General features: G+C 39.8%; 1 long non-coding RNA gene across 1 annotated transcript in view; it reads right to left on the bottom strand.

Annotated features, from left to right (window-relative positions):
• The window catches only part of LOC129391766 (uncharacterized), an 18,042-nt gene extending 9,535 nt beyond the window's left edge, over positions 1-8,507 (bottom strand). Inside the window, exon 1 of the long non-coding RNA XR_008616444.1 lies at positions 8,442-8,507. This is a non-coding gene — a long non-coding RNA (uncharacterized lncRNA). The remainder of the gene's footprint in view (positions 1-8,441) is intronic.
• Between the last annotated feature and the right edge of the window lie 228 nt (positions 8,508-8,735).

Here is an 8,735-nt window from a genome sequence, read left to right as displayed (position 1 = left end):
GAGGGAGGAGATATGGGAACATATGTATATGTATAACTGATTCACTTTGTTGTAAAGCAGAAACTAACACACCATTGTAAAGCAGTTATACTCTAATAAAGATGTTAAAAAAATAAAGAAGATGTGACACATATATACAGTGGAATATTACTCAGCCATAAAAAGGAACAAAATTGAGTTATTTGTAGTGAGGTGGATGGACCTAGAGTCTTTCATACAGAGTGAAGTTAGTCAGAAAGAGAAAAACAAATACCGTATGCTAACACATATATATGGGATTTAAAAAATGGTTATGAAGAACCTAGGGGCAGGATGGGTATAAAGACACAGACCTACTAGAGAATGGACTTGAGGACACGGGGTGGGGGAAAGGTAAGCTGGGACAAAGTGAGAGATGGCATGGACATATATACACTACCAAACGTAAAATAGATAGCTAGTGGGAAGCAGCCGCATAGCACAGGGAGATCAGCTCGGTGCTTTGTGACCACCTAGAGGGGTGGGATAGGGAGTGTGGGAGGGAGGGAGATGCAAGAGGGAAGAGATATGGCGATATATGTATACGTATATCTGATTCACTTTGTTATACAGCAGAAACTAACACACCATTGTAAAGCAATTATACTCCAATAAAAATGTTATAAAATATATTACTTCTACATAATTTCTTCCACTGCATCCCTCCCCAATTCTTTTCACTCCTTAAGGAGCTGCTGGTCTTTTTGCCAGAAGGAATTATCTACTCGGGTCCACTGTACAACTGAGTAAGTATATTTTTTAAATTGTAGACAACATCTCCCCATTTTCTGGCAGGCTGCTTTTGTGTCTCTGCTAGTAGCGAGGGTCTTGGGATCAGTTGACTCAGTTAGCATGTTACTGTAAACTAGAAATTCTTCTGAGATCTCCAAACATTTCAGCAAAGCCCTCTTCTATCTGCTTTTTTATTCTACACCCCCTGAGACCACACTTATTCCTGACTTTGAAGTCAGGTGGTCCCACATACCCCATATCTGTTACCTCTGCCCATAATGTTAGCTTTTCCAGTTCCTCATACTTTTATACCCAGAATACTTCCCGTCCTCTGAACCCTGTCTATTGCATGTAATCTCCATCTCTTGGAAGAATTCTTGCAATTGACACTCAGCTCTCATTTGAGGACATTTCCTTTTCTTGCAGCTTCTATGGGAAAGTTGATAGTTCTTTCAAGCCCCGATACTACATTCCTAGAGATGTCTCTGAGACCCAGTTGCTACTTCGAAAGCTTTATTTTTATACCCTCATATAAAAACTTCCTCTCATGCCATCTTATTTTATATAATCAGCTTCCCTTCTTGATCATTACTGTCTGCTAACCCCTGGTCATTTTCCTTATGTTCATGTCCTTACTATCTATCCTATCCATCTCATCTTCACTGCCTTCAATATCTGCTTATACAAGTCAACTAACTCCCTAACTTCACGGATTCTTGGTTTTCTCAATTCCAGTTGTCTTCCCCTTTCTTCCATACCAGGCATACCCTCTCATGGCCACATCCTGGACACAGTCATAATTCATAACTTCTATACTTCCAACATTTAAACTCTAGTGCTACTTTCTAATTACCACTTCCTACCTTTTCACCTATCTTTCCTTTCTTTCCACTAAAATTAGTGTATGATCTCATAGAGACCTCAAGTATTTGACATTCTATTTTCTCTATCAGCAATCTCCCATCTGCATATCTTTCCTTATCTTGCCAGTTCATAACTTTAACCACTTTCTTGCCAATGCACTAAACCCTCTATCCTTCTTGACCATTCTACCCGCTTGTTTGGCAGCATTTGAACCAATTTTATTTAACTGTCCATTTTTTTCCTACTTCACTTGAGGGTGGTAATCATAGCTTTCCTTAGTTATTTTCCTTAATAGCACATCTCCAAGCACATGTGCCTCTACAAGCTCCAGTTCTATAGTTTCAACTTGGCCTTCAGTGCTAGCCAGAAATGCTTCAATGGATTGATTAAAAAAAAAAGGAAATGCTTCTATGTGTCCCTCATTGGCTCTCTCTCCCCTTTAACTCAGTAGTTATTTCAGACATTCACTACTGTCCTTGAGTCCTCTGTTTTCATCAAATGATGTCATCTACTTGTCAGAGAAAACAGAGTCTAGAACATGTGATTCCCTACAGTTCCTCCTCCTACCCTCATGACAATATCTGTATCTCCACTCATCCTTACAATCTTCCCTAGAAGTTTAGTGGAATGGGAGATCTCCTTTTTCAAAACTAAATCATACATCTGTGTTCTGAAACTCCCCTGCCCTCCTGTGACATTAGGACCTTCCTCCTTAAATTGTCCTTTCTCCTTCCCTTAGCATTTCACTATCCACTGGCTTTTTCATTGCAGTCAATAAACAAGATGGAGATTCTTTGTTCATTGTTTACATAACCAAGTATTTTTTAAAAGAAGAATTGTCTCTTATAGTTATCTCCACTTTTTTACTTCCCATTCCTTCTTGAACCCACTGTGGACTACAGGCCTCCCATCCCTCCAGTAAAATGGCTTTTACCAAGGCTAATTCCAGCAGATACTTTTCAGTCTTTATCTTATTTGAACTCTTCATCAATTGATACTTCCTACCCTTGATTCTGTGACACCACTTTCTTGTGATTCTCATGAAATGTGCCTTGTGCGTCTCAATTGCCCTTGTTGACTTTATTTCTCTAACTGCCTCTGATATATTAGCCTTTCCTATGGTGGGCTTTATTGTTAGCTCATTCTCATTTCACTTTATACAAGCTTGTTACATGAGCCCAGTCAGGCCCTTAGCCTTAATGGCCACCTATAGGCTGATGATTCACAAATCTCAGCCTCCTGATCTTGTTCCTAAACTGTAGACCCACACACTCAGTTGCTTCTAAGACTCAAACCATCTGGAGGAAGGACAACCTATGTTTTGGCTGTTGTGGAGGGTAAATAAACCATCTTGTTATACCATCTCGACTGTGACATCTATAAAAAGCAAACAAACAAAAAACAAAATAAATGAACAAACCAAATTAAAAAAACACATAGATACAGAGAACAGAGTACTGGTTACCAGAGGGGAAGGGGTGGGGAGGGCAAAATGAGTAAAGGGGATCAACTATATGCTGATGGATGGAAACTAAATTTTTGGTGGTGAGCACACTGTAGTGTATACAGAGGTAGAAATATAATGTTGTACACATGAAACTATGTAATGTTATAAAGCAATGTTACCTCAGTAAATAAATAGATAAATATTAAAAAAATAAAACCTCCTTGCCTGCAAATATTAGGTTCAGATACTGAAAATCAAGACAGTAATTCTTTGGTACTATCAAAGAAAGATGTGTTACTCACACAAGTGGGGGAATTCTGAGGCAAGATGCTAGGAAGATGGTTGTTTTGGGAAAACGTCTGGGGGGAGAGAGAGAGAGAGAGAGAGAGAGAGAGAGAGAGAGGCAAGTACACGGGCATTTTATAACTAGTGGTTACCAGAGGGGAGAAAGATGGAGGGATGGGCAAGATAGGGGAAGGAGATTAAGAAGTACAAACTACTAGGTATAAAATAAATAAGATACAGGGATATAATGTACAGCACAGGGAATATAGCAATATTTCATAATAACTTTAAATGGTGTATAATCTGTAAAAATACCAAATCACTCACTATGTTATACAGCTAAAAACTAATATAATATTGTAAATCAACTATACTTCAATTAAAAAATATGGAATCCCAACTGGCATGAAATTTAAGAGACAGCTATGAGCATAAAGTTTAAAAGAGGCATCAAGAGGGTGCAAAAGCTTGTGGAGTATGTGTGTGGGCAGGGTGAGCCTTATTAGGATGCTGAAGGAGGCAACAGACACAAATAGGAAATGTGGCCTAGAGGTCACCGGTACTAAATCAAACATCAGTTAGGATACAATTTTTTTCCTGAGGTCTGAGTTAGCACAGCAACCTACTACATTTCCTGTAGATAAACGTATGCTTGAGAGAGATCAAATTCGTAAAACCAACTCAAAATAATCAGACCAGCAATTATTATAACTCCCTGATAGTACAGCACCTTCACTGAAGGCAGAAGGAGAAATCCAGAAGAAATCAACCAGGGCCCAGGGAATCTCTTAGAGTACTTTTGTAATATTATTTATTATTTGGTTTGCTCTATCTGTTGGAATATTCCAAAGATCTTTCCTGTACTATTGGCCCATCTTTAAGGCACAAACTTCACCCTGATATGGCAGTAGGTAGTCCAATGCTAACTTTTAATCAGTTACCATAGGAGCTAGAGAAATTTATGCCACCTTAAGGGCTTCTAAGGCTTGAGCTGCTTGATATACATGGTCTTCTGGGAGTGATGCCATTGTCTGGGTGGCCTATATGAATTGAGTTTGTGTTAATAAATTGAAAATACCAAATTTGTGCCTGTTATACCAAAGGTTTTGAAGAGGCCCAATATAATAGGTAAAAAGATAATTTGCTGCTACTTTTTGTGGGAAGGCTAGATAAAAGAAGTTGATTTTCTAATTGGATATAACGAGACCAGAGACTAAATATGCATAAAACAAAGGTCAAGGTGCATACGGCAGAAGGGGGAGGAATGGAGGAGTAGAAAATGCTACCCTACTGAACAGGAGTGGTACCACAGGAGAACCAGTAGCCCAAGAGGGCTTGGAGAGTGGGGTTTCTGATGGGAAAATTTAGATCAGTGCAGACATGTGAGGATCAAATAGTCTTAATGGAGGGACATGGCTGTGTATAATATTGATTAATGGTGGGAGACAGAAAGGATATACGGTCCATGAAGGGAAATTTAATGAGGGCAAGGGAATGCTGGGAAGAAATGCAGGGGTGCCAGATGAGGAGAAAATGATGAGTAGTCAATATGGACATCAAACACCTCCAAGGGGACAGGGGTTAGTTGCATAAGTGGTTGTCCAGGCTGGAGCACCAGGTAGCAGGTCCAGCATTATTAGAGGTTTAGCTCTTAGATAACATGTTGCATAAATATTTTCCAGCAAGTCAAAGAAAGGAGGAAGTGGGAATGATGACTGAGGAATAGTGGAGAGTGAAGTGTGGGTTGTTGGACAAGGGGAAATCATAGCTACTGCAGTTGTGGGGGTCACAATGGAAAATGATGTGAGAACGATTATAGGTACAGTAATCATAGCCAGGTCTCAACTGCTATGCATAGTAGTAGGTAGAGTTTTAGGCCTTTGTGAAGAGATAGTGGAGGTGAGTGTCCCAATTCAGGTTTTAGGTACCCAAGAGGAGAAATTAAATGGTGTGGCACCAGTATGAATAAATCAGCTAACTTAGAGGGTGCTAGTTTACACCAAGAAGGCAGTGCATGGAGATGGAAAAGAGTGGGTCAAGAACAAATCTAAATAATCTGTGAGGAGTTCTTTGATGCAGCAGGATAGATAATGGGGCTTGCCAATAGGCTTTAGTTCCTTGCAAGGTATTCTTACATGGTATAAGAGAGGATATGAAATCATAGAGATGTAGGTAAGCGGGATGGGTAGGAGCTTCATTTAAGCAGTTGACAATAACCATGGTGGCACTGGCATCATCTAGGTAGGGAGCAGAGGCCTGCATAGATTGAAATTGAGGGATAAGGTAGGAGGAGAGAGAAGAGAGGGCAGTTAGGAAAATTATAGGGGATCCAGGTGGGTATATAGGTGAGGTGGAAGAGCCAAGCGTTGAGTCTGGGAACAGAGAAGGTGAGCCTGGTCAGAATCTTTATTTGGTGGGATCCAGGTGGGTATATAGGTGGGGTGGAAGAGCCAAGCGTTGAGTCTGGGAACAGAGAAGGTGAGCCTGGTCAGAATCTTTATTTGGTGGGTTTTGGCATTGGATTGTGTTGGCAGGACATCTTGCAGTGTCAGCGTCAAGGCTAGGACTGCCAAGTTGTGCTGAGATTATCATTTGAGATGTGTTCATCTACTGGGCAGAGGTCATCATCTTGAAAGTGCTGGGCTGCTGGGCTGAGGCCATCATTTCTGAGGTGATGGTTTGTTGTCTGTGCCCTTGTCCATTACTGGCTTGTGGGTGATACCTGTAAGGAGCCTAGTGGGGCAGGGGGACCAGGAGCTCCTGACATGAATCCTGAGCTACCTTTAAGACTTTAAAGCAAAGTTTTACATTTGGAAAAATATTACAAAAGTGGCTGAATATTTGCCTTTTGCCCTCCAGGTGTTACGGAGTAACTTCTTATGGGGAAACTGTGAACTGATTGAATACTTCAAACAAGTAGGATAAAAAGGAGCCCAAGCAGTTTGGCATTGAGCTGAAGTGGTGAAATCCCACATCCAAACCATGAGCCAAATAAGGCACAGCAAGAACCAGCAGAACTAGAATGTTCCACAACTTTGGGCCTTTGGCATATAGTCCCTGGTGTGCTGGGGCTGCCTGTTTATTATGATGAGAGTCATAGGCATTGTCATCCCAGATCCTGTAGTGGCTCCTCATTTGGTATCACTGTAATGAAGTGGATCCACAGCTGGTATCCTATTTAGCAATAATGGCCCAGATAACTAAGTTAAGATCTTTCTTCACTGGAAGAGCCACACAGTTGTAAGTAGTCACAGGTGTGGAGACTTCTATTCCTTGGAAAGAGGAAGCTCTAGTTAACCAAACTTTAAAACCATCATACTGGGAAAGGACAGAAGACTTTTGTGGAAAGCTTCCTTGTGGCATACAGAATAACCTTTTGGGGTGGAGGCAGACTAAATTTTTGGTGAGCCTCATTCTATTATTTGCCCTTAATCCAGGCACCAATTCAGCATGATTTGTGCCAGGATAGAAATGGGGTAATAGAATGGGAATATGTCATTAATTTGAAGGTGTTGTTACATTTGGATATTGTATACCTAGACCTATAAGTGAGAAGTGCCCATTTATGGCTAGAAAGGGGATGACAAATCGTTCAGGAATAAAATGGCATGTTCAAAAAGAGATCCAATATACAGACATATTTAATAAAAACCTGACTTCAAACTTTTTGCTGTTTGCATGATAATTGACCAGAGTTATGTATTTTCCCTAAACATTTATTTCCCCATCTGTGAACTAGAAGTGGAAGTACACATCATATAAAAGTGTAGTGAAGAGTAAAAGAGAGAATGCACATAACTTAAGTAGTATTGATCCTGGCATTTAACATATTCTCAATATATGTTTGCTGAATATATCATTACTTGTATTCCTCCCAGCCAACCAGAAAAAGAATAAAGGTTAATGGTTGGAGACTGGGGAAGTTTATCGCATTTCGTCCAATCCAGTACCCTCCTTCTGGCACTGTTATATGAACAGACCCGCATAGACCCTCTGCTGGGAAATGGATGGTCTGAGAAGTTTCTGGGTGGCTAAAGTGAAACTGGTTATCTCTGGTTGTGGGTAGTTGACATCCTGGCATCTGCTGCTTCAGTCTGTATCCAGGCCACTGTGCTAAGGTCCCTAAGTCCCTGCACACTGTGGACTCTGTCTGCAGGCCTTTTACATCCACCGACCCTAAAAGCACCACATGATAATGTAAATGCAAAATTGTATTATTTGCATTCATAATAATAATTTAAGAGTGAAGAAAAAGGTTAACACTGAATATAGCTATTAGGGTTTTTTCTATACTTTTTCACCATCTATATTTAAAATAGATTGCTATATATATTGTTTTTAGTCACAGGTCAGTGCCATCTGGCGAAGACGCCCAATATTATAGCTTGGACATCCCGTAACAGGTAACAAGGAGTTGAAGGGGCATGAAGGGGTTTTATGTGGTACAGGAAATCCGGCAGAGCACTCAAACACTAAATCACATGACAAAAAGTATTCTTTAGATCTTTTCTCAGCTAACAAGAAAGGTGTGTGTGTTTGTGTGTTTGTATGTGTGTGTTTGTGTGAGACCCTGGGGAAAGAGAGAGAGAGACAGAGAGAGAGAGGGAGAGGAAGAGAAAGGTGTAAGGAGTGTTCAGAAGCTAATGACATACTAAGAGAATATATAGTATTATATATTATATTATTGAAAAATATATATACTATATATTAACACTATACATATACTGTGATATATGACTGAACAAAAGATGCAGGTAAAAGGTGTTTATAACCTCATTTTTTTTCTGTCAATGATACATATTTAACACCTTTGAATGTAAGAGAAATACATTTACACAAAATAATTTTTTGATTCAATTTAAAACCCCATTTCTTACATTTTAAAAATGCATATCAAGTTCTTTTCCTGATGACCAAATTAATATATTTGAGGCAAGCATTGGAAAATATATCAACATAAGAGGAAATTTTTATGTTGTTGCCTCTCATCTTACCACATCACAAGATAAACCAATAGCAATATTTGGATGTATAGTCTCCAGATGTGCGTGTGTGTGTGTGTGTGCACGCGCCTATCCCAGGAAATGTAACTTACCTCCTGTAACTCAGGCATTGCCCATCTTCAAAATGGGAGCAATGGAACCTTCCTTGCATGATCACTGGGAGGAGAAAATGAGAAAATCTAAGAAGGTTTGTCACATTGGGCACATTCAGAAACTGGCCTCACTCTGCTTTCTCCCTCACATAAAGAAGTCACTTTAATACCTACTGTTCCAGTTATCTATTGCTGTGTAACAAACTGTCATAGAACTTAGTGGCATTAAATATTTCTTTGGAGTCAGACAGTTATGCATTCGAGTCCCAGTTCACATTGTTTTCAACATTCAGT

The sequence above is a fragment of the Physeter macrocephalus genome, chromosome 21 (assembly GCF_002837175.3).
Source record: "Physeter macrocephalus isolate SW-GA chromosome 21, ASM283717v5, whole genome shotgun sequence".
Taxonomy (NCBI): Eukaryota; Metazoa; Chordata; class Mammalia; order Artiodactyla; family Physeteridae; genus Physeter; species Physeter macrocephalus.
The sequence above is the reverse complement of the archived record's forward strand: the minus strand, read 5'-3'. Positions and strand labels throughout refer to the sequence as shown.